Genomic DNA, 15088 nt, shown 5'->3' with positions numbered 1-15088 from the left:
ATGCTAAATATTTAATAGGTGGAAAGAAGTTCACTCTGAGATATAAACATGATGTTATACCATGAAGGCACCACTGTGGATAAATATGGGTAGGATACTAATAAAAATGTAAAATTCAGTAAAAGAAGCAAAATACAAAGTGGTATATTGTATACTGATTAAATCCAAATATGTATGCCCTTAAGAAGTTTATCATATTTTTTCCCCTTAAAAATTTAAAGATAAAAAATAATAAGGCATGTATGATAAAAAATTTTATTTTTCAATGTATAAAGAAACTATAGTTAAGAAAGTCTAAATCTATATGTAGTAGAGTGAAAGCTTGAACTCCTGTCTTTTGACTCTTGAGTCAACCAGTTTGCTCATAAGAGATACAAAACAATAGGGTTATCGCACAATTACCTAGGTCATTTGACTAGTATATGTAGATGAGCCGGGCAATTCAAGAGTGAAGACGTACATTAGCTTATGAGTTATTTACTTTGAAGACAATGATATTCTAATTCTGTAAAGTGCTGACATCTACTTGACATAAATGTTTGTAAGCCAGGCCAGACTCTACAGTTTGTAACACTCTAGGTGCTACCTACCTATTGTGCTTTTTAAAAGCATATCATGTCATGAATACCAGTTTGTATTTAACATGGGTCTCTCCTTTTTGAGAATTCCTATGCCTTTTATCCCCCAGCACCTTTTGATTTCACATTTGAGACCTTGAACACACCCTTCTCTTCTGACTTGTCACAGAACTCTAGAATGAACTGGAGATAAATCCATCAAAAAATGGATGAAAGACGGAGGAAGTTTCAAGAGTACCAGGAAACGCATACTTCTTATTCCCTAATTCCACATCATTACATGGTATGGCTACATGGTTAGCTATGCCCTTGGTGAGAGACAAATAGCTAAATTCAGGTGATGGCTTTGTTACATAACTTTAAACAGCTGGTTTGGAAATTTAATATTTCAGTTTTCTTTAATTTGAATTTCAGGTAAACAATACCTTTTGAGTGTTAGCCTATCTTGTGCAACATTCGGGACATACTTACATTAAAAAGTGATTGTTTAGCTGAAATTCAAATCTAGGCAAGTATGTCCCCCCCCCAACTTGGCTACCCTAATTCAAACACAATTTTAAGGCACAAATGAGGCTTTTTGTTCTCTCCCAGAGTCTCAGAGAAGAAGAAGGAAATGACTTTCTCTATTCTATTTGACTTGCTGAATTATTGCTATTTTGGCCACAAATGCTCTTCCCTAATGTTGTCCCCTAACACTTAGTGTTTCACTTTCCATCACCCACTGCAGATGTGCCAGTTCTGATACATTTCCTAGTGGGATTGCAGCAATGGAAGGACAACTACAGGGATGGCGGGATGTGACATACAGCCTAATTATTCTCTGGCCTGGTGAACAGTATGGACTGCAGGTCAGTGAGCAGGGATCCTGGGAGAGCACCCACTCGCACCCTCCTTGAGGGCCTCAGCAGATGTGGATACTTTATGAACAGTATGATGACTGATCTGATTGCCATTTTGTGGATGAGGCATTCCCAGGGTCTCTTGCCAAGTAAAACATCCCCTTGAAGCAAACAGTGTTCAGCGTTCTAGATTTACAGATGGCAAACCCTATATGGCATTATGAGATACACCCTACTTAGGTCATTTTCTTCATACTATAGCAGATGTTCATCTTCTAAAAATACCAATGCCCAGATCAGATCAGGATCTACACATAGATGTGTATATATTTTAATCTCCTTAGATGGCTCTACCATACAGCCATTCTTGAGAACTACTGTACTAGATCATCTTAAACCTTTCCTTCCCAGTAAGAACCACACTGGCAGGAAGTCTGCAATAATCTGAAATGCAGTCTATGGAAAACTGTGCAACTATGAGGTCTATGGGATTAGGGTTGCCAGATTTAGGGAAAGAAAAAAAAAAAAAAGATGCTCAGCTAGATTTGAATTTCAGATCAACAACCAGTGTTTTGTAAACCACTTGCTCCTGATATGCTCTGAGGCATGGGCTGCGTCAGGGTGCTCAGAAACTTGACAGGGAGCAGGAGTGGAGAAATTTTGCCCAGGGAGTTCAAATTTTCAAGTTTAAGTTGTGACATGGAGTATGATAAATCCCTGCAGTTTGGCTCCTTGTTTTTACATCTAAGGGGTCGGAAACTTGGGGAGCTTGGGCCCCTCTGCTGGTCTCTCCTCAGTGCCTGGGTTTCCATCCAGTTCTTTTCTTTCAAACCCCAAGGCTTAGGCCATGGCCTCTATTGTGATGTTTATTCTTTAACTGAGATGTTTTTCTAAGTTTTCACCTCACCACATCTAACTTCAGGAGGGACTAAGGAATTCAGGAGGCTTTTGTAAAACACACACACACAACCAGAAAGAGAGATTTTCTCCTGGGGTGCATGTAATTCAGATCTTCCTTTCTAAGATGAAAGGAAAGCTACAAATTTTCCCAGTTGCCATGTTATGTCATAAACAATCTTCTTCAAAATTGCAAAATTACTACAAAGAAAACATCCCTCAGTAAAATTAGTGCCTGTGGAAGATGGTGGAGTTATAAATTGTCTAAGTGGAATTTTCTCCTTACTAGTTAGGGAAGTGATAATAAATTTGCCTGAAACTCTTTTATAGCTCAGGGCTTGGCAACATACTCAGTAAACAACAAATGAATGACTGAATCGTGATTATTCATCATTTTTGTTAAGATCTGTTCCATTTCTGTGGTTCAATCTTGGTGTCTGTCAATTAGTGTATTAATGCCAAGGAATTTCCTATCCTGGGACATCTCTGGGAAAGCTTAGTCTACCAAGGAGGAGATGAAATCGGCCTTTTAAAAACAAGGTTCATTAAGTTTTTTTTTTTTTTTTTTTCTTATATCCTTTCAATATTTTTTCTAGGGATATCTATTCACTTTTTTTTTTCAACCAAAAAAAAATTTTTTTTACTCATTCATCTAGTTTTTTACTGCTTTTCTCCACACTTAACAACAAAATCATAAATATTTTCTATGATATTAACCCACTTTAAAAATAGCATATTTTGAGTTACATTTTTTTAAAGCAATGAATGAACATGATGTTCAAAGAAGTGAAGGAGTGCGAAGCCATCTTTTCTCCTACCCTCCTCCTATTCTCCTAACCATAGCAAATGCTAGAACAAGTTTCTTATCTGTCTTCCAGATTAGTCTAAATGGCATCATTTTTAACAGTTGCATGCTATTTCATTTTATGAGTGAACCATGATTAACATACATTATTTCTTGTTTTGGGCATGGAAGTTGTTTCCAATGTTTTTGAACAGTAAGCAATGCTGGGAGGAACATACTCATAGTCTGATCTTTGATAAATCACATGATTTTCTTAGGATAAATCCTTAGAAGTGGAGTTATTGGCCAAGGACTATATGTATTTTAAATGCAATGATTTTTATTTCCAATTTCCTTCTAGGAAGTGTGCAGCAAAATATACTTCTCCCACCTGTACCTGAGATTACCTGTTTCTGAAAGCCCTCCCCAGCATGGGTCAGCATCTTTAGAAAAAATCCTGACAACTCAATAGGTAAAAAAGTGGCAGACCATTTGTTTTGATTTGCATTTCCTTAATTACTTGAGAGCATGAATGCCTGCCCTTCCCCCCTTCCCCATGTTATTGGCCATTTGTCTTTCAGGATTCCTCTTGAGCTGGAAGCACAGCAATGTTCAAAGGTCTTGGCTAGACCTAAAAAGGATGGAGCTAGTGGCCTGTCTGGTGTGAAAGGATGAGAGGTCCCACTGGCTAGTAGGTGTGGAGATACCTACATAAAAAATTACCATGTTGTAGGAGAGTATTTCTCAAAATTGTCATACATCTGCCACTTAAATATTTTTCATTATATTCAAGACACCTGTGCTATTGTTTATTTAATATTTTAAAAATCAAGTAATTGCTTTTTTTCTGCTTAAATGCTTTCCTTTAAAAATGAAACTTTATTCACTACTGCAAATGGAAAATAAGTGTCATTTACTATAAATATAAGTAAACCATAAATAGAATGAGAACAAAACAATATTATCACACCTGAGCTAGAGTCTGTTTCTCACAGAACATTCTGGGCTTCTTAAAGGCTTATAAAAAAAGGACATGTGAGTAAATGTAAGAGGAATAGTAAGACATAATAACACCAATATGATTTTCTCCTTAATTTGAAGAATTGTTTTGTTTGTTTGTTTTTTGTCTTTTTGAGGGCAGCATCTGCAGCATATGGAGGTTCCCAGACTAGGGATCTAATTGGAGCTGTAGCTGCAGGTCACAGCAACACCACATCCTTAACCCACTGAGAGAGGCCAGGGATTCAACCAGCAACCTCATGGTTCCTAGTCGGATTCATTTCTGCTGTGCCATGACAGGACCTCCTAATTTGAACAATTTAAACAGAATTGTAGGACGGGATTAAGATGGTGGAATAGAAGGACTGGAGCTCAACTTCTCTCCTAAAAACAACAAAATTCACAACTAAAGACTGAGCAAAATTCAACCAAATGGACTGGAAACTTTCAAAATGATATCCTACTTCAGAAGACAAAGAGGAGGCTACATCAAGAGGTAGGAGGGGTGATTATGTGATATAAGCAACCCTATACCTCCCAGGTGGGAAGCCCCACAGACTGGAAGTAACTGTATCACAGAGACTCACCTATAGGAGGGAGAGTTCTGAGCCCCACGTCAAGTCCCATGACTGGGGATCTGGCATTAGGAAAAAGAGCCCCCAGAGAATCTGGCATTGAAGGCCAGTGGGGCTTGTGTGCAGGAGCTCCACAGGGCTGGAGGAAATAGAGACCTCATTCTTAAAAGGTGCACACAGTCTTTCACATGCACTGGGTCCCAGGGCAAAGCAAAGGCTCCACAGGAATCTCGGTTGGACCCAACTGCAGTTCTTGGTGGATCTCCTGGGAAAACAGGGGGTGAATATGGCTTGTTGTGGGGTAGGAGCATTGGAGGCAAAGCTCTTGGGAATATTCATCAGCATGCATTTCTCTGGAGGTGGCCATTTTGGGAAAATCTGGCCCCACCCATCAGCGCTGAGAAGCCCCAGGCCAAACAACAATCCAGGTGGGATCATGGCACCACCCATCAGTAAACAGGCTGCCTAAAGAGACCCCCCGGCACACAGCCACCTCTAATCTCACCCAGAGACAAAGCCCCACCCACCAGAGGGATAGGAATCAGCCCCATCTACCAGTGGGCATGCATCAGTCCCTCCCATCAGGAAGCCTACAGCAAGCCCCCATACCAACTTCAGCCAAAAAGAGGGCAGACACCAGAAGTAAGAGAAGCTAAACTCTATTATCTGTAAAAAGGTCACCACACCAAAAACCTATAAAAATGAAAAGACAGAGAACTATATCTCAGATAAGGGAGAAAGAAAAAAACCCATAAAAACAGCTAAGCAATGAGATTCTCAGCCTCCAGGAAAAAGACTATAGACTGTTGATGCTGAAGATGATGCAAGACATTGGAAATAAACTGGAGGCAAAGATGGATAACTTACAGGAAATACTGAGCAAAGAGATACAAGATATAAAACTTAAATAAGAAGAGATGCAAAATACAATAACTGAAATAAAAAATTCACTAGAAGCAGCTAACAGCAGAACACAGGAGGCAGAAGAATGAATAAGCAATGTGGAGCACAGATTAGTGGAAATTATGGATGTGGAACAGAAAAGAGAAAAAAGATAAAAAACAAATGAAGAGAGTCTCAGAGAACTCTGGGACAACATTAAATACACCAACATCTATATTATAGGGGTGGCAGAAAGAGAAGAGGGAGAGAAAAGGACAGAAAAAATATTCGAAGAAATAATAGCTGAAGCTTTCCTAACATAGGAAAGGAACCACTCACTCAAATCCAGGAAGTGCAACGAGTACCTTATAAATAAACCCAAGGAAGACTACCTTGAGACACGTATTAATCAAACTGACCAAATTTAAAGACAAAGAGAAAATACTGAAAGCAGCTGGGGAAAAGAAACAAGTAACATACAAGGGAACCCCAATAAGGTTATTGGCAGATTTTTCAGCAGAAACTCTGCAGGCCAGAAGGGAGTGGCATGATATACTTAACGTGATGAAAGGAAAAAACCTCCAACTAAGATTACTTTACCCAGCAAGGCTCTCATTCAGATTTGAAGGAGAAACCAAAAGCTTCACAGATAAGCAAGAGCAAAGAGAATTCAGCAACACTGAACCAGCTTTACAACAAATACTAAAGGAATTTCTCTAGGCAGAAAAGAAAAGGCCACAACCAGAAATGAAAATACTACAAATGACAAGGTTCACCAGTAAAAGTATATATGCAGTAACAATATGAAATCATCCATGCACAATTATGCCACCAAAATCAGAAATCGTGAGAAGAGGAGGGTACAAATGCAGGACACTGGCGATGCACTTGCAATTAAGAGACCAACAACTTAAAACAATCTTGTATATATATAGAGACTCTCATATCAAAACTTCAGAGTAACTGCAAACCAAAAATCTACAATTGATATACAAACAAATAAGAAAAATCAACTCAAATACAACACTAAAGATAGTCATCAAACCAGAAGAGGAGAGAACAAGAGAAAAGGGAAGAAAAAGGGCAACAAGAACAAATCCAAAGCAACTAATAAAATGGCAATAAGAACATACATATCAATAATTACCGTAAATGTTAATGGATGAAATGCCCCAACCAAAAGACCTAGACTGGCTGAATGGATACAAAAACAAGACCCATATAGATGCTGTCTTTAAGAGACCCACTTCACTTCTAGGCACACATACAAATTGAAAGTGAGAAGATGGAAGAAAATACTCCATGTGAACGGGAATCAAAAGAAAACTGGAGTAGCAATGCTCATATCAGACAAAATAGACTTTAAGATGAAGAATATTTTAAGAGACAAGGAAAGACACTACATAATGATCAAAGGATCAATCCAAGAAGAAGATATAACAATTTTAAATATCTATGCACCCAACCTAGGTTCACCACAATATATAAGGCAACTGCTAACAACCTTAAAAGGACAAATCGATAACACAATAATAGTGGGGGGAACTTTAATACTCTACTTACAGAAATGGACAGATGATCCAGACAGAAAACCAATAAGGAAATACAGGCCCTGAATGAAGCATTAGACCAAATGGACTTAGTAGATATTTATAGGACATTCCATCCAAAAGCAACCGAATACACCTTCTTCTCAAGTGCACATGGAACATCCTCTAAGATTGATCACATCCTGGGCTACAAGTCAAGCCTTGGTAACTTTAAGAAAATTGAAATCATATCAAGCATCTTTTCTTGCTACAATGCTATATGACTGGAAATCAACAACAACAACAACAAAACTGCAAAAAACACAAACAAGTGGAGACTAAACAACATCTTACTAAACAACCAATGGATCACTGAGAGGAAATTTAAAAATACCTGGAAGCAAATGACAACAAAGATACGACACTCCAAAACCTATGGGATGCAGCAAAAGCCGTTCTAAGAGGAAAGTTTATAGCAATACAAGCCCACCTCAGGAAACAAGAAAAAGCTCAAATAAACAAGCTAACTTTACATCTAAAGCAGCTTGAGAGAGAACAGACAAGACCTAAAGTTAGTAGAAGGAAAGAAATCATAAATATCAGAGCAGAAATCAATGAAATAGAAACAAAGAAAACCATAGAAAAGATCAATGAAAGGAAAAGCTGGTTCTTTGAAAAGATCAACAAAATTGATAAACCCTTAGCCAGACTTATCAAGCAGAAAAGAGAGAGGACTCAAATCCATAAAATTAGAAATGAAAAAGGAGAAGTTACAACGGATGTCACAGAAATACGAAAGATCATAAGAGACTACTATACGCAACTATATGCCAATAAAATGGAAAACCTAGAAGAAATGGACAAATTCTTAGAAAAGTATAATCTTCCAAGACAAAACCAAGATGAAATATAAAAGATGAACAGACCAATCACAAGAACTGAAATTGAAACTGTGATTAAAAAACTTTCAACAAACAAAATTCCAGGACCAGATGGCTTCACAGGCAAATTCTGTCAAACATTTAGAGAAGAGCTAATACCTATCCTTCTGAAACTATTCCAGAAAATTGCAGAGGAAGGGACATTCCCAATCTCATTCTATGAGGCCACCATCACCCTGATACCAAAACCAGACAAAAAGATACCACAAAAAAAGAAAACTACAGGCGAATTTCATTGATGAACATAGATGCAAAAATCCTCAACAAAATACTAGCAAACCACATCCAAAAAACATTAAAAGGATTGTACGTCATGATCAAGTGAGATATATGCCAGGGATGCAAGGGTTCTTCAATATCTGCAAATCCATCTCTGTGTTACACCACATTAACAACCTGAAGAATAAAAACAATATGATCCTCTCAATAGACACAGAAAAAGCCTTTGACAAAATCCAACACCTATTTCTGATAAAAACCCTTCAGAAAGTGGGCATAGAGGGAACCTACCTCAACATAATAAATGCTAACATCATTCTCAATGGTGAAAAGCTGAAAGAATTCCTGCTGAGATCAGGAACAAGACAAGGATGTCCACTCTCCCAACTACTATTCAACATAGTTTTGGAAGTCCTAGCCACACCAATCAGAGAAGAAAAAGAAATAAAAAGAATACAAATTGGAAAGGAAGTAAAACTATCACTATCTGCAGATGACACAATACTATACCTAGAGAATCCTAAAGACTCTACCAGAAAACTGTTAGAACTCATCCATGAATTTGGCAAAGTTGCAGGATACAAAATTAATACACAGAAATCGATGGCATTTCTATATACTAACAGTGAAAGAGCAGAAAGAGAAACTAGGGAAGCAATCCTGTTTACCATCGCATCCAAAAGAATAAAATATCTAGGAGTAAACCTATCTAAAGAGACAAGACACCTGTACTCTGAAAACTATAAGTCACTGATGAAAGAAATCAAAGACGACACAAAGAGATCGAAAGACATACCATGCTATTGGATTGGAAGAGTCAATATTATCAAAAGGACTATACTACCCAAGGCAATCTACAGATTCAATGCAATCCCTATTAAATTACCAAGGACATTTTTCACAGAATTCAAACAAAATATTTTAAAATTTGTTTGGAAGCACAAAAGACCCAGAATAGCCAAAGATATCCTGAGAAAGGAAAATGGAGCTGGAGGAATCAGTCTCCCTGACTTCAGACTATACTACAAAGCAACAATCATCAAAACTGTATGGTGTTGGCACAAAGACAGAAATATAGATCAGTGGAACAGGATAGAAAGCCCAGTATTAAACCTACGCACCCAGAGTCAACTAATCTATGACAAAGGAGGCAAGAATATACAATGGAAAAAAGACAGTCCCTTCAATAAGTGCTGCTGGGAAAACTGGACAACCACATGGAAAAGAATGAAATTAGAACACTCCCTAACACCATACACAAAAATAAACTCAAAATGGATTAAAGATCTAGATATAAGACCGGACACTCTAAAACTCTTAGAGGAAAACATAGGCCAAACACTCTTGGATGTAAATGACAGCAACGTCTTCTCAGATCCACCTCTTAGAGTAATGACAATAAAAACAAAAATAAACAAATGGGACCTAATTAAACTTCAAAGTTTCTGCGCAGCAAAGGAAAACCTAAACAAAATGAAAAGACAACCCACAGAATGGGAGAAAATCTTTGCTAGTGAATCAACTGACAAGGGATTAATCTCCAAAATTTATAAACACCTTCTGCAGCTCCATACCAAAAAAACAAACAACCCCATCAAAAAATGGGCAGAGGATCTAAACAGACAGTTCTCCAAAGAAGACATACAGATGGCCAAGAAACACATGAAAAGTTATTCAACATCACTCCTCATTATTAGAGAAATGCAAATCAAAACCACTCTGAGGTACCACCTGACACCAGCCAGAATGGCCATCATCAAAAAGTCTACAAACAATTAAGTGCTGGAGAGGGTGTGGAGAAAAAGGAACCCTAGTACACTGTTGGTGGGATTGTAAACTAGTGCAACCACTGTGGAAAACAGTATGGAGATTCCTCAGAAAACTAAAAATAGAATTCCCATTTGATCCAGTAATCCCACTCCTGGGCATCTATCCAGAGAAAACTATGACTTGAAAAGACACATGCACTCCCACGTTCATTGCAGCACTATATACAGTAGCCAAAACATGGAAACAACCTAAATGTCCATAGACAGAGGAGTGGATCAAGAAGTGGTACATATACAAAATGGAATATTACTCAGCCATTAAAAGGAACGAAGTAATAGCATTTGTAGCAACATGGATGGACCTAGAAATGATCATGCTAAGTGAAGTCAGTCAGACAATGATATACCAACATCAAATGTTATCACTGACATGTGGAATCTGAAAAAAATGACACAATGAATTTCTTTGCAGAACAGATACTGACAGACTTAAAAAAACTTATGGTTTCCAAATGAGACAGGTTGGAGGTAGGGGGAATGTACTGAGGGTTTGGGATGGAAATGCTATAAAATTGGGTTGTGATGATCATTGTACAACTATAAATGTAATAAATTCATTGAGTAATATAAAAAAAAAAAAAGAAGAATGAAGACTGGCAAATGGGGAATTCCCACTGTAGCTCAGTGGTGAGTGAACCCAACCAGCATCCATGAGGACATGGGTTCAATCCCTGGCCTTGCTCAGGGGTTAAGGATCCAGGGTTGCCGTGAGCTGTGGTGTAGGTCGCAGATGCAGCTTGGATCCAGTGTTGTGGCTGTAGTGTCGGCTGGGGGCTACAGTTCCGATTAGACCCCTAGCCTGGGAACTTTCATGTGCTGGGGGTGCAGCCCTATAAAGACAAAAAGAAAAAAAAAAAAAAGAAAGACTGGCAAGTGGAAGACATTGATTTTGTATATACCTCTGTACTATGAACTATCTGAATAGGCGCATTTTAATTTTTAAACTAAAAATCCAATCAAGAAATAATACAGGCTCAAAAAAAAATTAAACAGAATTGTAAAAGGAGTAAAACTATTCAGTTTTATTTAAGTTTATTTAAGGTCACAGCCACATACCATCTGAAATCAACTTGTAGACCACCAGAGGTCCATGTCCCACACTTTGAGAAACATAAATGTTGTAGATGAAAAAAACAAAAACCAAACCAAAACCAAAAACCAAACAAAATCAAAAAAATCCAAACCAAACCAAACCAAAGCAAAAAGCAGGGGAGTCAGAAAAACCTGAGTATTAATTCCACCTCTAGCACATGTTAGAGGTCTGAAGTTGCTGATGATAATCACCCAAATAAGGTGTATTGAGGATGGCAGATAATGGATGAAAAGACAAAGCCTGATGCCTGAGGCAGAGTAGGGGTTGTCATAATTCTTGCTATGTGAGAGTGGGTTTTCACCCTGGTTGAACTGTGGAATGACTCAAAGGCCTTTTAAAAAATACAGTGGCCTCAGCCTTACTACTGGAGATTCTGGTTCAGCGTGCTAGGGTTAGGTCTCCAGCATTGACATTATTTAAAAAATGCCCCTCCCCCTTTTAGATGATTTTAACTTGCAGCCAGAGTTGGGACCAAAAAAAAAAAAAAAAAAAAAAAAAAGGATTTTACCCATTCCTAAAAGCTTAGGTTGACTTTGCAGATTAGCTAGCTACCATCTTGAAAAGTTGGCAGAGGGTCCAAGAAATTCCGAGAGGGCAGAGGGATTCTGGGAGGGAAGCATCTCCAGTGGGGCTCCTGGCATTGTCAAGCATTTTCTTTGCACTGGGAGCTACACTGAATGGCCTGAGCCCAAGATAGACATTCATTTCCCTGGACACTGGGAAAATAATTTCTATTATTTCAAGGGAATAATTTTGCTGATCATGGAAACATTATGTCTGGTTTCCTGAGGCATGATGCTGCTCAGGGCTCTTCTGGAGGTTTTGGTATGAATGCATGACAAAGCTGAAAAGCCAGTCTGACCTAGTAAGATTCCTTTTAAAACAAAAACAAATGTAGGGCAAAGAGGCTGTGTCAAGGGGTTTGCATCTGTCAAAAACATTTAAAAGGCATAAGCTTTTAACCAGCTACACAGATCCTAATGGGGTTGCTGTTGGTTTTTTTTCTTTTTGGTTTTACTCTGCATAGTACTCAGAATTTTTGCATCATGTCCCATTCCCATGTCTCTGCTTTTAGGAGTTTTTTTTTTTTTTTTTTTTTTTTTGAGAGCTGCACCTGATGCATATGAAACTTCCCAGGCTAGGGGTCTAATTGGAGCTGTAGCTGCCGCCCACAGCCACAGCAAAGCGGAATCCGAGCTGTGCCTGCAACCTACACCACAGCTCACAGCAACACCAGATCCTTAACCCACTGAGCGAGGCCAGGTATCTAACCCGCAACTTCATGGCTCCTAGTTGGATTTGTTTCTGCTGTGCCATGATGGGAACTCCTTACAGGAGTTTTTTTAACTGTTTATTTTGTGGGAGAAGGTGAGTGTGACATCTTACTCCTCCACCATCTTGATCCTGTAATCCTAACTGCTTATTTTGAAGTCTCATGATATTCCTTTCCAACCAGGTGTCTTTCTGTGGGGATGACTGATTTCATCTGTACCCTCCTGACCACGACTGGTCTCTAACTTTGGTCCTGCAGGGAGCCAGAAATTGAGGCCAGAATGGCCATCTAAACTTTGCCCAGTGGGAAAATAGCAATAATTCAGCTTTTTCAAAAAATGTCACCATGTAAAAAAATCTAAGACCTGAATCTGATGCTTAGCAGACCCACAATGCCAGGCAGCAGGCTGGGAGATGTCATTTCTGGAGCTCCTAATGAGATGCAAATCACCTAGTGAACTACTCGGGAGCTGGGAAACAATGTACTGGGTAAAAGCCGATAAAAATGGAACGAAAGAATGTCTTTGAAGATTGGAATGACATTTCGAATGCTTGCGGATATGGGACACCAGATAGTGCTGGTTTTACTAAACTAATTGTGACTAGGTTTTTGATTCCTTGTGGCAGGGGATCCTGGGGTGTTCATTTCCAGCTCTGGCTGCTCTCTAAACTGGGAACCTGGTTCTGGTTCCTGCTGTTGGTGTGCAAATAGCCAGTCAGCTGCAGTGACACCAGCACTAGAGTTGGGGTCAGAAGGCCTGGTATAGTTCAAGTTTGGGAACTTTGGGTGAATTGCTTACACCTTTGGGCTGCCATGTTTTATCTGTAAAACAAGGGGGTTGGATGGATACAGTGATTTTTCACAGAGGGTGGTGGTGGGGGACATTACACATGTTCTTGCCTGGAGATTCGAAGCTGTTCTCCTTGGAGTCATGCTTCTTCCCAAGGTGTGAAACAAGTGTGAAAGCTGCATGGGGGTTTGCTGCATGAAACAAGTGTGAAAGCAGGTAAAGGGTGACAACCATGAGCTGAGAGGCTAAGGTCCCCTCCCACTTGAAGATGCTGTGACTACAGAGTTCTTGCCACGTGGCCCCATAGTGCCTCATCTGCAAAATGGATATACATGCTGTTGACCCTACTGGCTTGTGGGAATTTAAAGAGGACTGACCAAAATGAATTCAGGCTTCAGAAGGAAAATTCTCCATAACCACACCAGAATTTTTTCCAACACAATTCACTCATTTAAAGCAATGTGGCACAAGGGGGCCTCATCTGAACCCCGTTCTGGGTCATTTGGTTACTAATGGACTAAAAGACCACATTTTAAGCTCACTTACTTAGCCCTTTCCCAGCTGTGAGCAAAATCAACAATGTACAGGTTAATATCATACAGCTGTACAAACACTCACCCAGGTTCATAAATTCTAAAATATTTTTACATGTAGGGAGAGCAGTCATTAGTATGAACCAGTTGGTTTAGGGGAGGCTGTACACAAATGACTAGCAGGTGTGTGTGTGTGTGTGTGTGTGTGTGTGTGTGTGTGTGTGCGCGTGCGTGCCAGTGTGTGGATGTGCATAGATGTGGGAAACAGTACCAAATGTGAATAAATAGATGAAATGAAATCACAGGTAGGACTTTGCATTACACTAATGAGATGCAAAAGTGGAATGAATGCAGTACTAGTGGTGAAAAAGTAGATCACTCTAGTTCCTTCAGTTTTAATCTCTGAAAAAACAAACAATAAAATAGGAAGAATCTGGGTGAAACAAAGTTAAATAGAAAATAATTACATTTGGGTTACTTTCCTATCTTGTGCTTCATTTTGGAAAACATTCCTTAGTACATAGTAAATTAAGTCTGATCCAACTATTCAGTAAATATTTAAAGATTTATAAAAATAGTGAGATACAAGGCTCTCAGTTCTCTGCTCACACCGGGAGTCCAGACTTCAGTTCCTTAGGGTCATACAGAATTACCTAATTTCTTTGCCTTGTTTTCTTATGATTTGATATGAAGTTAATGAAAATCTCATTATGGAACCATACACAGAATAATTACTTCTCATGCCCTCCACTTCCCTTTATTCTCATAGAAGGTTTTTTTTTTTTTTTTTTTGTCTTTTGTCTTTTTAGGGCCGCGCCCACGGCATATGGAGGTTCCCAGGCTAGGGGTCAAATCAGTGAGTTATAGCCGCCGGCCTACGCCACAGCCACAGCAACTCGGGATCTGAGCTGTGCCTGCAACCTACACCACAGCTCACGGCAATGCCGGATCCTTAACCCACTGAGCAAGGCCAGGGATCAAACCCACAACCTCCTGGTTCCTAGTCGGATTTGTTTCTGCTGCACCACGATGGGAATTCCTAGAAGGTTATTTTGTCATGAGGAGGTCATAAGAGACTTGAGTTTGAGCTTCTCCGCTAGACTCAAGATCTCTCAACAAATTAATATCATTAACTTTCTTGCCTTTTAAATCCCCCTTCTCTGAGTCACTGGATCAGTATAGCTATAAGCACATTCCAGCAGGCTGCAAAAAACAAGCCAAGCTTAACCAAAGTGATATAATGGGTACAAATTTGCTGACAGTATTCAGCATATCTGAAACGGGTATCTCCTGTGTTATACACTGATTTAGGCCTCGACAAGGAAAT

The 15088-nt window shown here is 39.1% G+C and overlaps 1 protein-coding gene and 1 long non-coding RNA gene across 4 annotated transcripts in view; one reads left to right on the top strand and one right to left on the bottom strand.

Moving 5' to 3' along the window:
• The window catches only part of MYO3B (myosin IIIB), a 423015-nt gene that overhangs the window by 7112 nt on the left and 400815 nt on the right, over nucleotides 1-15088 (bottom strand). The gene's annotated exons all lie outside the window — the stretch shown is intronic.
• On the top strand, nucleotides 1105-4062 carry LOC106506278. Its single transcript, XR_002339481.1, has 2 exons — nucleotides 1105-1426; nucleotides 3460-4062. It is a non-coding gene; the product is annotated as an uncharacterized LOC106506278 (long non-coding RNA).

The sequence above is a fragment of the Sus scrofa genome, chromosome 15 (genome assembly GCF_000003025.6).
Source record: "Sus scrofa isolate TJ Tabasco breed Duroc chromosome 15, Sscrofa11.1, whole genome shotgun sequence".
Lineage (NCBI taxonomy): Eukaryota > Metazoa > Chordata > Mammalia > Artiodactyla > Suidae > Sus > Sus scrofa.
Note: the sequence above shows the minus strand (reverse complement) of the source record. Positions and strands in the feature narration are given on the sequence as shown.